Raw genomic sequence first — 16833 nt, 5'->3', positions numbered from 1 at the left:
CATTATCTTCCTAATTGAACATATCATACTTTCCTCAGAATGTACTTTTCTCTCAGAGGGAAGGCAAGGGAAGGTGGGTAGGTAGGAAGAGATCAACCAAAGACCTTGTATGCATAACCCATGGACACAGCCAATAGGGTGGTGAAGGCCTGGGGGAGGGGGGGGAGGGGGGCTAGAAGGAGTCAATGGGGGGCAGGGGGAAAGGGGACATATGTAATGCTTTCAACAATAAAGATTAAAAATAATAATAATAATAAAATAAAAATAAGAAAGAAACAAAAGTACTTTTCTTCATATGATAACTAATTATCCTGGTTTGCCTGGGACTGAAAGGCTTCCTGGGATGCAGAATTGTTAGTGCTGAAATTTGGGAAGTCCCAGGCAAACCTGAATGAGTTGTGCATATTACCTTTTAACTTCTCTTACTTTCTTTATCTTGATGAATCACACTGTCACCTATTCAATCATTCTGGACTTTTCTACTTATTTTTCCACATTCAAACTCCCACTGAGTGCCATCAAGTATTTTATTCCTGCCTCTTCTCCAGACTCTCTGTTATTGTCTTGGCTCAAGCATTATTCTGGTCTTGCCCCAACTATAGCAGCTACTGGTGGACTTGCTCTTACCCCAATATCCCTATGATTCAGCTTCCAGTGATATTTAAAATGCCTATTCACTTTGTTAAGCCTTCAGTGTTAATTATTACATAAAAGCCAAATGTATGTACATGGGAAGAGGGGAGGGCCTTCCAACAGTTGGTTCCCATCAAAATCTCCAGGCTCACCTCCATCCATATCCTTCTTCAACTCTGTTCTCTAGCCAATTAGACCCACTTGGAGTTTCACGGAGGCAGAATACTAATTCACATTTGTACACCTTTGGCTGTAATATGCCCTTCCCAGCCCCCTTTAATCTGGCCAGCAACTACCTATTTTTCAAAACCCAGTCCAAGCAGCCCATTCCTTTAGGAAATCCTTCCTGCCCCCTCCACTAATTGACCACCGCTAATTCTGTGCTAGACTGTGCTTTGTATACTCATCATGTTACAGTTGTTTATGTCTTTGTTAATTGTCTGTTCTAGATTATGTACTCTTTTAGTGAAGAGGACCTGATTTATTAATATTTATTTCCAGGTTTCAGTGTCCAGTCTGACACAGAGCAGACTCTGGAATGTTGGTGGAATGGATGCAGAATCTCTCTCCGTGCATCACCGGCACAAAGACAGCAGAGCAATGTGTGTGGTGAGTCTCCAAGCACTTTAACAATGTCCTTCTCATAGCACCTGGTTGGAACTTGTAGTTATTTACTTGTTCATCATGTTACTATCGTATCATCTATTGGCTCATAGAGAACTTCTAAATGTAGATTTTATGTCCACTTTAGATCATTGTTTTCTTATGCTATATAACTTTTGATTCAGATCTAGACAAATGTTGACTGCCTAGCCAACACTCATCTCTCTGCCCCACTCCAGGCCATTACTCTTCCAAAAGAAACCTGTTTAGTTTACATTCCCCTCTCCTCTGTGGGATCATGTACTTCTGAAAAGGTTACTTCTGTTCCCACGGGGGTGGCTTCTGATTAGCCCAAAGCAATTACAGTGGCCCCGTTCTCTATCAGTCCATAAGGAGGGCTAGAAGTTCGGGCTTGTGACGCAATTCTGGCCAATGAAATGTAAGACAATTCTGTTGGGGGTCTTTGGGAAATGTTCATTCTTACAACAAAGGTACTGAGGAAGAAATGGTCTCATTATCTAGATGTCATCCTATTTATATGTGACACCTTAAACTCCTACTGTAGTCATGTTGTGACATTGAGGGCTGTCAAACTTTTGATGAAGCCTAACTCTGAGAGCAGCATGGCAGAAAAGTAGAAGGAATCTAATTCTTTTTTTAATATATATATATATATATATATATATATATATATATATATATATTTGATAGTATTACAGATATCTATCATTCCCCCCCTTACCCCCTTTCTCTCAGTCTCTACCCACCCTTCAGGTCTTCACCCTATTGCCCGTGTCCATGGACTATGATATAAATATATAAGTTCTCTTCTCATTCCCCCATTTCCACATCGAGGTATGTCAGTCTGTTCCATGCCTCCATGCAGAACCTAATCTTGATGTCATTATGGAGTCTCTGATTCTGTCCCAGCTAGAGTCCCCAACTTCCCTCCTCTAGACCTGTAATTATATTACATGTGGCTAACAGTCTCATAACGGACACAGACAAGTTTAGCATTGTAATCTGAGAAGGATGAGGCCCTTTTTTAAATACATACCATATGGCATGTCAAAGGGAAGGATGAAAATGCTTAAGGTATTCTTGGAATAGAGGCAGAAGCCAAAATGACCACTTGAGAAGATTCAAATTCTACCATTCATTCAATACCTATGTTAATGAATCAATCACTGAATGAAGATTCTGTTAGAGAAATTGTACTAAGTGCTTGTAAGGAACACAAACTCTAAGCAGTTGCAGCCTTTCTCTATATGAGCTAATGGTCTCATTAGTGAGTTGGGACAATGACCTAAATGACTATATAATAAAAAGAAAGTAATAGATATTATAGCAGTGATAAGGATCTCACATTTATTGAACAATTACTACTCATCAGGCACTGTCCTAAAGACTTTTATTTACATCAGCTATATTTCTCTCTCAAATATTTTTCTCACAGAACACATCAACGTCTAAAAATACTTACATAAATCTCTCTCATTCGAAAAGCGAGATAGTGAGAAAGAAAGAAAACCACTCTTTTCTGACATTGCTTTCCTCTCAAGATAAAATCTTATTTCCCTTTACAGACTTATAAACTTCAACAAGTTTTTTAAATTAATGAACTTTATTTCTTAGAAGAGTTTTAAGTTCACAACAAGACTGAGCAGAACGTATTGAGATTTCCCATCTATCCCCTGTCTCCACACACACAAAACCTCCCCTACTAATGACAGCCCCCACCACAGTGGTGCATTTGTTATAATCAACAAAACAATATTGGCACATCATTATTCCCCAAAGTCCATCACTTACATTAGAGCCCCTCTTGGTGGTGTACATTTCTGAGTTTGTACAAATGTAGAATGACAAATATCTGCCATTGTAGTGTCATACAGAACAGTGTCACTGCCCTAAAAATCTCCTGTGCTCTGCCTACTCACCCCCCTTCCCCCCTCACCAAGTTTTTTTTATAAATAAATAAAAGCCTTTTAAATAAAAAGGTTTCTTCTAGGAGCCTTTGAATTTTCACATCATATTCACCTTTTGATCACCTGCATTTATTTTCATTCCCCTCATTTTTCTGAATCTGCCCTGAAAAACGTCATCGTTGACCACATTGACAATTCAGTGCCTATACCCCTGCTACTAACCTCTTTTTTCCTCCCCTCAGCAGCACCGTCATCTATCTATCCAGTTTACCTAAGCCAGAAAGCTCAAGCCCACACTTGGCTCTCGCCTCTCTTTCTCTCACTTGTTAATTCTGTTTCCAAGATTTTTATTGCATAACCTTCTCCTGAAAGAAATGCAGCTTTTCTTGCCTTACCTTAGGCTTCCATCACCACTACTTGGCACCACTGCAAAAACCTCCCAGCTTATTCTCATGCCAACCTACACCCTGTCAGGGTAACTTTCTAAAACACCACTCTCTTCCTGGAAATGCTTGGAATGTTTTAGTAGTGCCTCTTTCCTGCAGAATAGCGTCTAAACTCCTCAGCTTGGCCCTAAAGGTCTTCACAATCCTGTAAAGGTGTTACCTTCCCTGGGTCATCTCTAGCCACTCCTCCTCCATGCTCTCTTCTCCCTACATGGAAGTAGTCTGTGGCCTGAGCCGGTGCATGTTCACGGCTCCAGGGACGTTGCCTAGTCTCTTCTCTCTGTAGGAATGCCCTCTCTTCCTCGTACAGGTAATGAGGCATATTGCAAATGTTTCCTGCTTTCCTGTTGATCTTTACACAGAACTTTTAACATATCTCTCACATGAAAACTATTTTGCTATGTTGTCAATTTGTCTATGTGCCTGATCCTTTCTCTTAAATGTGAGCTTTTGAGGCAAGGAACTCTGCTTCATTCTGTCTCATTTATCAATGGTTCTAGTGCTTGGTACAATGTCTAGTACTTAAGAAATGTGTGTTGAATTAAGGTAATTATGATGGTGTGAACAGAGTGTGATGGGAGCTCTGAGAAGGAGCAATTGGAAGGGTAGTTTTATTGATTCATTTATTCAACAAATATTTTCAGAATACCTACTGGGCCAGGTACTCTTTGAGGCACTGAACATAACAATGAACAAATAGAAGAATATCTTTCCCTCATGGGACATAATATTCTATCCTCATGGGGGAAGACAGATACAGTGAGTTTGGCAGAGGGCCAGGACCAGGAATGAATGAAAAGACAAGACAGATAAAGGACATAGGGAGTGTTTAGGGCTACTGGACAGTCTGTGACCTACCCAAAGGTATTTATTTAAACTCACATTAAAATAACAGTAAGAGAAGTTACATGTGACCTGAACCCCTGAACATATTTGGGGGCCATATGTGGCCATTTGACTATCTCTTTATGGTCCTTGGTGCAGAGACATGTCTACTCCAGATTCTGGTACTTGAAAAAGCAGGGAGAGGCAATAGATCCCTGAACCCTGGCAGAATTCTCCAGTCTGTCTTGATCACAGTGCCTCATTTTGTCATATCCTCTTTATCCTGTGCTCGTAGCTTTATGATTTATCAGCAGCCAAAAGTTTTCCTAAGAAAATTGTCCATTCTTATTCTTTGGAAAAAAAATACCCTGTGCTTGGGAATCAAAGGCTCAGCAATGAGTGTGCAAAGGGTAAAAAAAAAATGCAGGTGCCATCAGACTAGGTTCAGAAGTTTGGTGTGTTAAAAATATCTCCTGCAATCATCCTTTTAAGGGAATAGGAGAACGAAAAAGCATGCCATTAATATGTGTAGGAGTGACTAGATGGCAGAAAAATAAAATCATAATATTTTAAAGTTGAAGAGATACTTAAAGATAATTCTAGATTAACTCATTTTACAGGCAAGAAAAGTCAAGCTAGGAACTAGTAACTTACCAGAAGTCATGCACCTGAATATATTAAAATAGCATTGATAGTGGACCATTTACTTCCTTTCCATGCTAGTAACCAAGGAGTGTGAAACAATAGAAATGGAATAAGGTCTCTGGCCAGCAGATTGTAGGTGCTTTTCCAAATTTCTGTGACCTCAGTACTCAGCTTTTAATGGGGAAGAGACATATGGCAGAGGTAGCTGCAGATGGATTATAGTTCATAAGAATATGTATGGATGATATGTGAAATACATTTAACTCCAGCCTAAAAATTAAAGCAAGAGTTTGCAGAATTATAAGTTTTGATTGTATTATAGAGAATAGTACTGTTTATCCATTAAATTGTTTATTCATTCAATTTTAAGTCATCCACCCATTCATTCATTCACAAATGCTGAACCCTTCCTATTATTTACTTCTGAGCTAAGGGCTGTGGAGGACATAATGTAGCAGAATGCTCCCTCCTCCCTGCACTCAAAGAGCTCCCAGTCCCTGAGAGAGGCAGATGTGTATGAATGTTATTCCCAAATGGAGGGGAAGCCTGGGCTGAAGGCAGTGTGCTCCACGTCAAGCAAGTGTTGTATTAAAAGGACTGCTGCACCCTTCCTAGTCATGCTAAGAGTGCCTCCTGCTCATGAGTAATCCTCTGAAGAACCTTCTCCCTCAAGCAAAGAGAACCTGCTTAGCAGATATTATGAAGAGGTCTTCTGGTTCTTTTAAAGGTATAATACCTCCACGTGACGTACCCTGTGCTTCTGTTACACTGTTCCCGGAAGGACCAAAGCTTCTTAGTGATCAGGTGGCAGCCATTCTCTGCAGCCATTGGCTCCCGAGAAGCAGGCATTTCCATCCTTCTGCAGAGCGAAGAAGAATTTGCCGCCTGCCTGAATCAACCGTATGTGTGTTGGTTGGGAGTTGTTAGGAGACGTACCCCTGACAAGAGCCCGGGGTGCCCAGCCAGCTTCCCTTTATCAGATGGGCCAGTGCTAATCATCATTGTTCTTGCAAGGTGATAGCAGGAGCTGCGCCCTGTTAGGAGATGGTGGCGTTCTGGCAGGGTCACGGTGGTGTTAAGATGCACAGCATTTGTCAGGTTTGCCTAGAACTTCTGGAGGTTTAGTTATGAAACTTGTTAATTGAGCTATAAATATAGCTGCAGCCTTTGCCTTCAGTAAGGCAGCGTGTTAATTTGGGTTTGGCAGGGGGATGGTGCAAGCTGCCAATGTTATGTTAGGATTAGTAACGTGCAGTACATTTTAACTCCACTTCCCCATGTGCCACGCTTTCCTCCTGTTTGTTATCTTGGTGAGGGAGAGAGAAGAGAAAGCAAGCTCATCGTCATGGGCAGCTGACGTTAGCGATATTTATCTGCGGGCCTGCTTTGCACCTTACAAGTCTCCAAGTAACAAGAGTTAGGAAGATAAATGCCGAAAACCATGTGTGCAGTACCCAGAGGGCTCGGCCACAGCCTTCTGCCCTGAGATTAGCATAACCACAGTTGCCCAGGGGGAGGGGGTACCTGCTCTTGCTCCCTTCAAGGAACTCCCTATATGTAGGACATCTCTCTGTACACTAAGATGGAAATGACAATGATAAATATATGTCCTCCATAATCAAAAACATGTTCTCTCTTATGTTTTTACACACATAGAATTACAGGTGGAATGGAGTGGGTTTATTTGCTTGTTTCCTCCTTACATGCTTATTATTATGGGGTAAATGTGTCCCTTGCTCATCTCATTGAGAAAAAAAATGAGGATTTTATTTTATTTTATTTTATTTTATGTTATTTTTTAAATATATTTTATTGATTTTTTACAGAGAGGAAGGGAGAGGGATAGAGCGTTAGAAACATCGATGAGAGAGAAACATCGATCAGCTGCCTCCTGCACATCTCCTACTGGGGATATGCCCGCAACCCAGGTACATGCCCTAGACCAGAATCGAACTTGGGACCTTTCAGTCCGCAGGCCGACGCTCTATCCACTGAGCCAAACCAGTTTCGGCAAAAAAAAAAAAAAAAATGAGGATTTTAAACTGTACGTAAAAACAGCTTTGGCTGTGTACTTTGTGCTACCAGAGGAAAGGAAAGGGTGCTCCAGAAGCAGTTATCACCCTGACTGTTTAGGGATACTTGATCCGTGTTAGTCAAATGGATGAATGAATGAATGAATGAATGAGTGGGTCTCAATTAAGCAGAGTTTTGAGAGAGTGTTCTTTGCAAATTATCTAAACGGCCTTGTCTGCTTTCTTTCCTTAAAACACATCAGTGACCTGGAAATAGGTTGGCAAAAATGGGGAATTCTGTTGGCAAAGTGGTAGAGGAAAAGAACTCACTCCCAGCTAAATAGTGTCCAACATGTGATTTTTTTCTAAAGCACCTGGCCTGAGTAGAAATATGAAAGAATGTAGAAGTCTACCATCCGGGTGGGTCTCTCTGGAGACAGCACTGATTGCATTTCCCTCCTTAGGAAACCTTAGAGAGAGATCAGCTTTGAACTAAGCGTTCTTTGTTTTTCTTTCTGCTTTTCCCTTCATGGGCATGTCTCTCACCTCCGATAAGTAGAAATTTCCACTCCTTTTTGGTTTTTTGTTTCACTGGGGCTGTCTTCCTTTCTTCTTGGGTTGAGCTCTAGAACTGAAGAGCTCATGAGTACAGAAATGTGCTCAACTCTAATGAAGATTCTGTTATTTTTTTTGTTTCACAGTGAAACTCCAGCCTGCCTCAACTACAACAGCTGTTCATTGTATTTTTCTTAAGTCCTTTTGATAGTTATTGAAATGCATTTTATAACCCATCTGGTAACCTTGCTGCTAACCAACAATTATAGTCTGACATCTGAATACAAGTAATTTGGGACAAGCCACAGTGGTACATGGAAACTTACAAAACAACATCTCCCTTAATATATTCTTTACTAAAAAACACTGTGAAGAAATGATTATAGCCTCACTAAATTCTGACATGCTGAAAAAATAATGGCTGTTCATTTTTTGAAAATTTTTACCAACCTAGGGATTGGGAAGTTGAGAGCACAATAATAATAACAATAATAAGGAAGGTACAGGCTATGCCAGGCAGTCAACCTTTCTTCCGCTCCACCCCATTCACAAACTTGACACAGCTTGGACCAACATTAATTCCAACTGTTGGAGGTGGGCAGAGAGTGGGTGCTATTCACAGTGTGGTTACTTTGGAGACTGAAGAATCTGGAATCGAATTGATAGGATTATTAGAGTCTGAAGCAGGGCTGCTATGGGCAGTTGTGGGTTTTTGTACTTCGGCACCAGGCCGAGTAGGCAAGTGTGGGCTGGAATCTAGCCCTGGCCTTGCTTGCCAAACTGTGTGCCTGAGCCTGGGGCCGCATCAGCCGGGAGGGAAGGGCCTTTCTGCAGGTCATCTGCCAGGGGCAGTGCCTTTTCGTAACTCACACAAAGATGCACTGTGTGCGAGGGGTGGCCTTGGCTGAAAGAACTCTTAAGAGGGATCCGGTCTCTCACACCACTGTTGTGTGTCTGGAACTCTCTTGGGCTCTATCAATCCCTCCATTCACCTGCCCACCCCTCCATCTCCATTGGTGGTAGGAGGAATGAACTATCTGATGGGGGGATCTGGAAGGAGAAGCCAAGCCTGGAGAGTTCTACTGTCTTTCTTTAGGGAACCAGCTGCCAGCAGGGAGCACATCTCCTGCAGGTGGGTGTGGGAGGTTGTGGGGAGGGGGCGCGGAGAGCAGACAGAGGCCTGACCAGTGCCAGCATCTCTAATTCTAGGAGGCTCACTTTCCATCCTTCCCAACCCTGCTTTAAAATTCAGTAAGAAAGGTTATAATTTGCCCCCCAGCAGCTCACTCTTTTGTCTCAATTTTTCAGTTTGTTCAAAATTCAGAAAAAGGGATGCTATTTACTGGGCTTCCACCAGAACCTCAGAGACCATATAATTCCCCATCCTCTCCTCACCTCCCCCCTGCCCCCCCCCCCCACACACACCAATACTTATAACAAAATTGTTCTTTACAGCAAAAGCCATGAACTGGTGGGCCATTGGCCAGACCCAGCCTTCAACATGTTTGGTTTGGCCCACAGAGTGTCTTTGGAAAATAACTGCACCAATATTTAAAAATGTGAGATTGCATGTGCACATCAAGAGGTCTGGCCCTTCTTAAAAAATAAAATTGGAAAATCTGGCCACATTGGGCCTGCCTCTCCACATGGCAATAATCAGCGTGATTTGCTCTCCCTTCTCCACAGAGCACGCACCCTTCGGCTTGCCGCTGTCCCCTCCGTTCTCTATTGGCTCTGGGGCTGAGGCGGGTGCCAGTCACCATCTATCATTTCACTCAGTTTTTGTTTTGAAGTAAATGAATGTCTTTTATTTATCCCTTTCAAAAAGTCGATTGGGAAGAGTTCATTTATGAAGACACATGGGAGATAGCAAATATCTTTCTGGAATCATAAATTATTTCCATATGTTGAATATATATATATTTTCCTGGCTGATTCACACATGCTACCTAGCTGGCTCCTATAGTCAGTTGGGATTTATTTAGCACTTTTTAAAGAAAATCAGTGTTTCTTTCAAAATATAATCAATGAAAAGGAATTTGCTGCTTCCATAGCCAGGTCTTTCTACCACATGGAAACTCTTCCTTATCTTAACCTGGTACATGCCCCCTGCACCTCGCTCATAATTATATTGGCTCAGTCATCTGGTGTCCAATGACAGATAATGCTGCTGGTAGTTCTTAGAATTGTTCACTTATGTTCCTTGAGGGGTCTCCTTCTGGATGTGGCAGAATTTCATTTCCTCCAAACCCTGAAAGCTGACCATGACACGGCTCTTGACTGTGATAGACCCCTTCGTAGCCCTTGTAGACCTGGAAGGTTATTACTTTGTCCTTATTTTATTTTTTGCTGGGATAAAATTCCACATGCTTATATGTTTTCTAAATATGCAGCAAGTTCCCATCCCACTCAACTATAAGAAAATATCTCTTAAGATGATTATTCTTATGATCAGCTCTGCCAACAGCTGTAGAACACTCTAGAACAGGATGAAATTTGCCTTGAGGCCAGAAAAAGGTCAGTGTGACCCATTCCTTTTTTAAGAATCTGTTCCCATTGGGCCCATTTGCCCTCTTATCCTCCCTTAGTTGTTTCTGATAGGGCCACCGAGAAATACGTCATGGAGAGCAGCTGCCGTTCGTGGCTGGGAAGAAGAATGGGTACTTTTCAAACCTCTCATTGAGTTTCTGCCATGCTCCAATGTATCCCAGCTCTCCTTGAACTTTCTGGAGTATTGAGCTTGTATCTGTAAGCCTAGGCCTACTTGGGGAGCTCTAAGGTTTACTGACTAGTGTGCACAGGGGCACTCCCTTTGTTGTTTCTGAACATTGTCTTCTGAAATTCAGGAAACATCCTCTGCTTCTAGTATTCTGATAATTTCATAGGCTTAAGCTATTTAATCTTTGATTTTATGAACCTTCCCTATCTTACCAAGAAAAGACTGTATTTTCTATTTAAGGGTTATGCATTAGGATTTTTAAATATTCTGGATAATTCATCAGAATTAATATAGTATATACTATATTTTAAAAATAAATCTACATCCATCCATTCATCTGCTTATCTATGTTAGTGTCTTCTTTTCTGATTCTACCTCACAGTGTGATTGGATGTTGTGGAGAGTGGCAAGGAGGAACTAAATTGGAACTACAAAGAGGAAACACATTCTGTTTCCTCTCCCTACAAACCCTCCCCTCCTCTGGTCCATGTTTAGGCTAATGGAGAAATGAAAGCTAAAGGTTCTGAAGATCAAAGTGAAACACTGGGCTCATCACAGGTATTTCAGTGGGAAAACTATTTTGATCTAGGTACTGAGTATAACTTTGGACAACGTACAGTAGAACTTGAAATTCTGCAGTAAGAAGGGTCTATTTCCAGCCCTGGAGCTGGCTAGGCCATTGGCTTATCTAAGTCCCACTTTCCTGGTTGTAAGATTTTTGCTCTACTTACCTCACTGAGGTGATCAAAGAGTCATATTCAACATGGAAGCATTCCTTTAAAGGGGACTGCCATGAATGTGCTAAATTCAGAGTAGAGGCATCTTTTTAGGAAGGGATGATTTTCCTAAAATCTTTTTGGGTGACCTCAGTTTGTCCCTGCCACCCCTCTTTCCATAGCTCTTTACAGGACACAACCTTAAATAATGAGGTTCGTCTACCATATTGGGTAATCTTTACCTTTCTCCTTGCTTAAAATTGAAATGCCTACGGAATTCAGTATCCTCATATCCCCCTCGGGGCTCCTTGCTGAGTTTATGTGGGAAGGCCCTGAGGTCACAGGAAGGACCTGGAGAAGATAAAGTCTGAGACAGCAGGAACTCGAGCTTTGGGCCGCGCTCAGACACTGGACTTCTCTGGTGTGGGTGCCTCAGTGGGAGGACCATGGCCCCCTGGGACACCCAGACACTGGAGGCATTGCTGAAAGGACAGTGTCGAGAAAGAAGGTCTCCAAGAGCTGTCGGCAGACCATTTCTGCATCAGAATCTCCTTTCTTCTTTCTCCACCGTAGGACATGCCTCTTCATTCCATCTCCCAATTCTGTCCCCAGGAATACATGTGTTTTGTTTTGTTTTGTTTTGTTTTGTTTTGTTTTGTTGTGTTTGTTTGTTTGTTTGTTTGTTTGTTTTTGAAGAAGCATGACTTAAGAATCCTGAGTATAATCCTGATAACTGGGTACTTGGTCAGTAATATTGTCTTTAAGCAGGGACTAGCTGTGTTCCAGTTGATTTTCTGCATCCTTGGACGTCTCCTGTGTGTTGTTTTTAGCAGCTCCGGGAACCTACTCTATGTCCAGTAGAAATACACTTTTCTGTCCAGCTTTGCTTTCTGAGGTGGGAATGCCTGGAAATCATTGCTGCCATCTTAGTTCTCATTTGTAAATGTGAATTATTTTGAAGTCAGACCAGCTACACTGTGGACTGAACTGGTGGAGGAAAAAGGAAGAATCCCAGGTGGTCCAGTCAGTCCTTCCTGGGAGAGCAGATCGTGGGTGAACACAGGGTATAAATGAATCAACAGATATTACCTTTTCATGTGTCCTCCCATCCTAAGTTTATTCGGTGTAATAAGAATATATGGGCTGGAGGGGAAGACTTTGTGATCTATGCCTCAGATTTATTTCCACTCCCTGGAGTCACTGCTTCTCTAACCTTGCTCTGCCCCGCATCATCCTTCATCCCTCCAAAGTAAATAAATGGACTTCTCTTCAGCTTTCTTTCTTAATTAGCTATCAAAGTTTGAGGTGTCACCCAGACTTTGAAGGCCCTCTGACACTGTTTTAAGGATGTGGGGGTTGCCTTGCTGTCCTTGACCAACTCGCCCTCTTCCATCAGCGCTCTCCGTGGTGCCTGCTGCACACAGGCATTTTCTGCCCGGCTCCCACCCGCTCCAGAGATGGCGAAGCTCAGGGCCTCTGTTTGTATATAGAGCTCTCTGAAATGCATTCGGGATCTCTTGAGGTGAAAAGAGTTATATAAACAGAGAGTGTTATTATGGATTCTTACTACAGATGGAAATGACTGGGTATTCTCAAAATAAATAACATTTCACATTTTTATAGATCTGTAACATAATATGTGTGCGTGTGTGTGTATATGTGTGTATTTATATTCTTTCCATCTTGAATACACAACCTCTTCTTCCTCGGCACTTGGACAAGCCATTCATTTTGCCTCCTGCTTTTTTGATTCTCTTCTTAAGAACTTATTTAATTGTTGCCAGCATTTGGAGAGTTAGGATGAAGCTGTTATAGGCTTCCTGCTAGCTCCCAAGATAAGCGTGCCGTGGCTGTAGCAGTTAGGAGAGCTGAGTGCTGAAAACACTGAAGTTCTGTTTCTCCACTTCCCCTCTAAAGAGAGATCAGTCGGCTTGGGGCTCAGCACAATTACCAATGGAAAACTTCCTAGAAGAGGTGCCCAGAATTGGAGGATTTGGGTGACGGTACCTAGATTCAGAAGTTGCTTGCTTAGATATTTTGGATGTTCCCCTTATCCTTGTACTGAATCTGTGCAGTATTCATTTTCTTTGAATTCTGGAGGCAAAGCATACCATGTCCCATTTATACATAGGTGCACTTCCAGGAAAATTAGCTAGTGAGCCTAGGTAAATGAAGGATAGGATTATCACTTTCATAACGATGCCAATCCCCCAAGGAAAACCCTGAGTTACTGGGACCCCGATGCCCAGGGTTTGCAGAAAAAAGCGAAGATGCCAAAGATTTATCCGGAGCCAGGGAGGAGGAAGATTGGCATCCACAAGTCCAGGCAATACAAGGCAGACAACATCTGGTTTGCCAGCTCCACCTGGCTCTCATAAAGGACTGGCTAGCATCCTTGGCAGTGGCTGGTGGGAGAGGCAAACAGAAGCCAACTGCCCAAGGCTAGCCAGTCCTGATGGAAGGAGTGAAGGAAGGAGTAGTATCCGGGTGAGAGGGCCTCGGGCCCTCAGTATGGTGCTGAGAAATGGCTGACTTGGGGGAATTTGGGCCAATTAGAGAGGGATCCTTTCACACCCCGCCATCTGGAGATGCCTGTAAGGGGCTCAGCCTCTAATTGGGAAGCCATCCTAAATGACAACATCCAAATTTTAAGAGGATTTGATAAAATGTTAAACTAAGATTTATTGAGTGCCTAATACATAAGCAGGCTCTTTGGTAGGTACTAGGACCAATAACAACAATAATTATAATTGTGCTAATAACAATATGTTGACAATTGATAACTTTTAATGTGCCAGATTCTGTTACATGTAGCAACCCATTTATGCTTTACAATCTTCTGTAAGGTAGGCACTATTGTTATTATCCTTCTCATTTTAGAGGGAGGAAACTAAGATTTAAGAAATTTAAGTTAATATGGCCCAGGTCACAGAATTAGGTGACATCTTTGGGATTTCAACCCCAGCAGACTGTAGTCTATATTCCAGGTTATGCTGAAAAGTGTATGGTCTGTACTTAGGAACTAATAGTGTACTAAATGAGGTAGACACGAAAGCATATACATAGTAATGATGAAAATAATTCCACTATGATGCACTGTGCAACAAAGCAAATTCAGATATAACATGATTGGATATTGGATTTCTTTCCTAGCTTTAAAATCACCTATACTCAAAATTAACTACGTAATTCAACTTGTAGCTTTAAGATGAAATTTTCTGGACTGCATTCAGAGTAATACAGAGGGTTCTCACTGTATAGGAATAGTAGCTGATCTGCTTAGTGTACGAAGAGTGACTTTTATTGACCATGTACCATGAAGTCATTAACGGTTCTTACAACCATCCGAGAAAAGTAAATTATATTATCACTGATGAAGACCACGAATCTTAAATGATCCACTCAAAGTTTAGAGTTAATAAAGTAGTGGAACTGAGATCAGACCAGAGACACAATAACCCCCATCTCAAGGCTTTCTTTGCCATGCCATCCACATTGCCTCTCTCCAGTAAAGTGGGATGGAGGAAAAGACTGTACATGGTACTGTTACTGAGCAAAGGAAGCATATTTAATTCTGTGAAAGGAGTTTGCATAGGGAAGAGGGAGCTAACATTTACTGAGTTTTTCCTATGTGCCAGTCCACTGTACTGGGCACTTAGCATGTATTTTTTTTATTTTATCTTCGTAAAAACTGAGTCAAGTTTTATGGACTAGTAGAAATGTTTCAGAGAGACAGTAAGGAGAGGTGGCTATTCCAAGCAGAGGGAAGAGTATGGAGAAAGAAATGGAGGCATGGCACATTATAGTGCATTCGGGGGAATTAAAATCCCCTTGGTATTATGGGGGCCTAAAGGAAGTGCAGGATTAGAGGGCACAGTTGTGGGGGATGGAAGAGGGCAGTGATTGGCAATGAGGTCCTAAAGTCAGAGCGGCAGTGACATACTGGAGGCCTTGGATCAAGGAATATGGCTCTTTTTCTGAAGACCTCAGGTAGGTGGTAGAGTGAAGGGAGAAACAATTCCAGGTAGAAATTTCATGTCCCTAACAAAATTTTGAGAAGTAGAGCTATTATCCTATTTCTTTTAAACAATAAGGAAACAAGTTCAGATAGGAAGTCGAAGGAATTTAGCCAAAGCCATGCAGCTTGTAAGTGGCAGAGCTGCTCTTTGAACCCACTTCTTTCTGGCTCAAAAACCCACATTTGTTTTACAATCCCAAGACGTTTTGAAGTAGCTCCATTCCAGAGATTGGAAAGGAAACGACTGGAAAGCAGGTGAGAGAAAGTGCCCAACAGCTTCAGACCTGCTCATTCAAGATTGTCCTGTTGCCAAAATAAATCGCTTTCTTCTTAGAGTTTTTTTATTAAAATTCCTAATATTACTGTTGCCACTATGAATTTTTAAAAATGTCTATCAAGATACCTAGTGTTGTAAGATGAAGTCATGCAAGAGCATGAAGAAAATAACCACTTCAAATGAATGTGAGCTTCTCTAGCTTCTCCTGCTAGCTAGGTTGGCACTGTTTTGTGTTTAGAAAGGAAGGCCGCCTAGAATTGCTGGTGCAGGTCCTACACACACAGTGACACTTGGTGAGGACAAAAAGCTTGCCAGCAGTCTGCTCACCTGGTCCCAGCACTGAGCTGTCTCCATCTGGAGTGAGACCCATTTTCTACCCACCCAAAAGTGCCATGTGAGTTCGCAGAAGCCATCCTCAGGAATGAAGGATGCATCAGTAAACTGGCATAAAAGTTTGATCTAGTCACTACACTTTATATCCAGGAGTACCACTTTAACCATTGTTTGCATAATTTGCATAAATGGTAGCTTTTAACTTCATGTTTAAGGGTGCTATGCCAAATTGTTGTTAAACTTCCTATGCACTGAATAATCTTGATTGACACTATAGATTGTATTGTTTTGTTTTTAATTTTGTCTTAACTAGTATGGAAAAGCTTGTGGTACGGGAGTTAGAGAATTTACTTCTCTACTCAGTAGTGACTGAACTTTGCCATGTTGTTCAAAGCTCCACTCTATTCCGCTTTGAACTGGGCATAATAATACTTACATTACAGGATGTTTCATGGGCAGTGTCTGGCTGGGAGTAAGTGCTAACAAGTGGTCATAGTAGCATGTGTTTATGTCATATGTTACATAGTAGCAGAGTCAAGATAACACAGATGCACCTTCACCCAACCTGGCTTGGATCTGCATCACTCCAGATTCCCCGAGTGACAGGTTTTCTCTAAGAACAAATAATGGATATGGATCCAAAATGGGAAAGTTGTGTGGAAGACATAAGGACCAATATTCTAGGTAGCTAAACTCCATACCTATATATATATATAGGTACCTTCAGAAATACATATATTTCTTTTTGCTAGCCTCTCTTTGAATCTTTCTTTGGTTGAAATACAACTCAAAGAGCACTTATTAAATTAATATAACATGTGCAATGCATAAAGCTACACAGTAATTTACATATGATATCTATTTAGATTACACATTCATATAAGTTTCTAAATAGCCTCCTTCAATACTTTGCTCAAATGTACCTTCTCAGTGACCACCCAACCTAAATTTCAACCTTCCCCACAGAACTCCTCCTCCTTTCATTTTTCTTCTTAGCATTTTTACCTTCTAATATGCTACTTAGTTATTATTTTGCTCATGTTTTGTCTCCCCCCACACCCCCCAAATATATGCCCATGAGAGCAAGGATTTTGATCTTTTATCTTAATAGCCTTCTTTTCCA

General features: G+C 41.6%; 1 protein-coding gene across 6 annotated transcripts in view; it reads left to right on the top strand.

Moving 5' to 3' along the window:
* LOC308525966 (uncharacterized protein) overlaps window positions 1-16833 on the top strand; it is a 627300-nt gene that overhangs the window by 411842 nt on the left and 198625 nt on the right. For all 6 annotated transcript variants that reach the window (XR_013996500.1, XR_013996501.1, XR_013996502.1 and 3 more), the window contains one exon: window positions 1135-1242. The gene's annotated coding sequence lies outside the window, so the exon portion shown is untranslated. The remainder of the gene's footprint in view (window positions 1-1134; window positions 1243-16833) is intronic.

The sequence above is a fragment of the Myotis nattereri genome (genome assembly GCF_964212035.1).
Source record: "Myotis nattereri genome assembly, chromosome: 10".
Classification (NCBI taxonomy): domain Eukaryota; kingdom Metazoa; phylum Chordata; class Mammalia; order Chiroptera; family Vespertilionidae; genus Myotis; species Myotis nattereri.
This window is presented reverse-complemented; position numbering and strand designations above follow the sequence as displayed.